Source organism: Chiloscyllium plagiosum, chromosome 50 (genome assembly GCF_004010195.1).
Source record: "Chiloscyllium plagiosum isolate BGI_BamShark_2017 chromosome 50, ASM401019v2, whole genome shotgun sequence".
Classification (NCBI taxonomy): domain Eukaryota; kingdom Metazoa; phylum Chordata; class Chondrichthyes; order Orectolobiformes; family Hemiscylliidae; genus Chiloscyllium; species Chiloscyllium plagiosum.
The window spans coordinates 384,925-388,523 of NC_057759.1; the positions used below are offsets into that span (position 1 = coordinate 384,925).

The following is a 3,599-nucleotide window of genomic DNA, read 5'->3' on the forward strand; positions in this document are numbered from 1 at the left end:
CCACTGCAGCGGACAGCTGGAACTGACAACCGGAAGCGGCAGATTCAAACCACTACAAATGCAGGAGGAAAGATCACAGAAACGCTTCACAGGAGGCTCCCAAGCACTGAGGATGTCACCTAGACAGGGGACGAAACGTCTGCAACACAAATTCCCAGCTCGGCGAACAGAACCACAGCTACGAGCACCCGAGCTACAAATCTTCTCACAGACTTTGAACTGTGTGTTTAACACAAAGTGCATTTGTTTCATTGTCATCCGGAATAGTCATCCCTTTAACTGAGCTGGTGTTCATTAACTTCAGTAGAAACCTGCCACAGTGGACATCATTCAGTTATCAATTACAAAAATAATTAAGTTCTTTGACATAGCTCCATATCAGGTGGGACTTGAAACAAAATGTTCTGGCTGAGACTATGAAGCAGGGAGATGTTCACAGTAAAAACCAGGCACTGTCATTTCTCATGAATACGCTGGTGTTTCAGCAGCTTGGATTTCACAATGAATCTCTTCCCACAGTCAGTACAGCCTCTAACTTCAGAGAAATCGCCGGTGTTTTCACAGGTTGGATTTATGAGACAATCCTTTCCTGTTGTGTGAGCAGGTGAATGATCTCTCCCCAGTGTGGATCTGCTGGTGTTTAATGAGGTTGGACGACGGCTTGAACCCACACCCACAGTGAGAGTTCATGAAGGGTCTCTCGTCACAGTGAGGATTTTGTTGGGATATCAGTGCCCCAGAGTTTTTAAAGCACCTCCTACATTCGGAGCATTTCAAAGGTCTGTTTTCTTTGTGAACTTGCTGGGGTTTCAGCAAGGTGGATGATCGAGTGAATCCTTTCCCAGACAGGGCAGATGATCTGCTGAAGACTTGTCCACATGTACAACACACGTACGGTTTCTCCCCCACTGTGAATGGTGCTTTTTTAATGCAAAACCCAATGATATTCAGATGACAATAAATTCGGCAGCTTAGTCAGATTGGGAAGTGATGCCTGGTTTTAAGTCTCCTCATTGCAAATCATCTTCTTCCAATACCCTGTGAAATTCATTGAAAACAAAAGGCAAATCAAGTGAGAACCCAGAAAAGGATGTTTAAAACCATCAGATGCAACTCAACCCAGCAAGCCTGCTGTCACCATTCAGTGAGATCAGAGCTGATCCAATAATCTTCAGCTCGATTTTCCTGCCTTATGCCCCCACCCTTGAATTCCTTACTAATTGAAAATCTATTTATCTCAGCCTTGGACACACTGAGCAGCACAGCCTTTACAGGCCACTGCAGTATTCAGTACCCCAAGAGAAGGAATTCCTCTACATCTGTTTTTAATAGGTGATTCCTTACTCTGAGATTATGTCCTCAAGTCCTCAACTCTCAAATAAGTAGTAATAATCTCCCAGAATCTACAATGTCAAGCTCCTCAGAATCTTTCCATAAGGTCTTGTCTCATTCTTCTGAACTTCAATGAGCACAGAAGCAGTCTGCTCAAACTCATCTCCTGAGAAATTCCTCCCATATCCAGATCAATGTCCTGAACACTCTATGGTCTGCCTTTCCCAAAACAAGGGACAAAAGCTATTGACAGGATTCCAAATGTGATCTCACTCGTGTCTTGTACAGTTTTAGCAAAACTTCCATTTTTCTCCCCATTCCCTTTAAATAAAAGCCAACTTGACTATTTTCCTTCCTGAATACCCACTGAACCTGGATGCTAGTTTTTCATCTTTCAAGCAGAAGGACCCACAATTCTGTGCTGCAGTTTTCCCCTTGTTAAATAATATTCACCTCTCCTCGTCTTCCTGCCAAAATGCATATATTTTCCCACATTATATGCCACAGCTCTGGAAGGACTAGAATGAGAGGAGCTTTATCAATCATACCTTGAACACAACCGCCCAAACCAGCCACTTCCACCACCATGAAGGACCGGGGAGCATGTGTATGTGACCAGCACTCTCTTGGAGATCCCTCCAACTCGCACAACGTCCCAACATCCAGTGCTGGATGAATAGAAATTGCCTCCAACTTAATCAAGAACTTGGGAGCAGAGTCTGTTCGAGAGAGATGTGAGGAATGACTTCAATATGAAAAGGGTGGAAAAGGTTGTTAGTTTTCAGTCTGAGACGGATAAACTTTTGTTCAACAAAGGTATTCAGGGATATGGGCCAAAGGCTGAACTCCATGCAGCAGCCATGAGTTAATTCAATAGTGGAACACCTGAAGGGCCTACTTCTGATCCTTTGTTCACTAAAAGCTGCTGGCTTCAGTCCCTGTACAAAACTTCCAAACTCCCAAACTATATCACCCCCTCAGGTAACTATCTGGACCAGGCTCTTCCCAACATTAAGGGACTATTGCACTTGGAGATTAGCTTTGAACCACAGACCCACATCCTCACCGTGACATTCTATTTCCATTTCAGTAACATGGCCTGACTCCAACACAGTTTCAGCTCCAGGTGCTGATAATCTCATCCAGTCCTTTGCAACCTCGAGACTGAATGACCCTAACACACTTCTGATCCACCTCCCACTTTCAACCTCCCTGTAATCTTGAGTTCATCCAACACCCCGCTGCCCATGTACTCGCTCACACTGGGTTTTGTTCCCCTCACCCTGAGCTCACTGACATGAAGAGGTCGCAAGTTGAGGAAAAGCAACATTTTAACAAATTTCTCATCCTTTTTTTCAAATCCTTCTATGATAGTGATCATTTCCATCTCTAATCTCTGCCAGCCACGCAATCTTTCAAGATATCTGCACTTACTTAATTTTGGCTTCTTGAGCATGGTCAATTAATCTCCCCGACAACAGTGGATGTTCTTTCAGCATGAAATGTTTAAAAATCAAGTTAAGCACCAAGTCATTGAAATGGAGGGGCCAGACTAGGCGAGGTGTTGTAACTGCATGATGTCAGAGCTGTTGGACCCAATAGTGGTTCATAGCTACTACAACCATAACAAATGTTGGTTGAGGGATTCCAGCTCAGATTGTTGAGCTGAAGTCTGAGCTCCGAACACTTCCACACACCAGGGAGGGATCGGAGTTACCTGGATGCTCTGTTTCAGGAGGCATTAGATTAACTACCTCAAATCGATCAGTGGTCAGGGACAGAAGGGTGTGACTATACTGAGGCAGGCAGAAGGAAGCAGAGGGTAGTGCTAAATGAGCCTCAGCCCATCAGCTTGTCGAACAGGTTTGAGATTCTTGCTCCCTTTGTGGATGAGAGTGGGGTCTGTAGGGAGAATGAGCAAACTGACCACAGCACTGTGGGAGAGGGAGCGATTCTAGAGGAAGGAGAAAAGTGAAATGCAAGTGTAATTGGAAACAGTGTAGTCAGGGGAATAGAGACTCTTCCCTGTTGCCAGAATCGAGAGTCCCGAAGGCAGATTTGCCTGCCTGGTGCCTGGCTTCACAATAGTCATCTGGGCTGCAGAGGAACGATCCAGTGGTCGATATAGACAGAAGGAGGGAAGAAGGTCTGCTGAAGGGATAAATTAAAAAACAGAATAAAAAATCTCTAGATTACTACTCGAGCCACAACGTCAGCAAGATTATAACAGTAAGATATGTGGGGCTGAACGACTGGTGTAGGAGAAA

At 44.7% G+C, this 3,599-nt stretch overlaps 2 long non-coding RNA genes across 2 annotated transcripts in view; one reads left to right on the top strand and one right to left on the bottom strand.

Annotated features, from left to right (window-relative positions):
- Positions 1 to 3,599, top strand: part of LOC122544676 — a 65,082-nt gene that overhangs the window by 12,245 nt on the left and 49,238 nt on the right. The window lies entirely within an intron of this gene.
- On the bottom strand, positions 223 to 3,593 carry LOC122544643. The gene is made up of 2 exons (XR_006310390.1): positions 1,881 to 3,593; positions 223 to 1,038 (listed from the first exon to the last, which is right to left on the bottom strand). It is a non-coding gene; the product is annotated as an uncharacterized LOC122544643 (long non-coding RNA).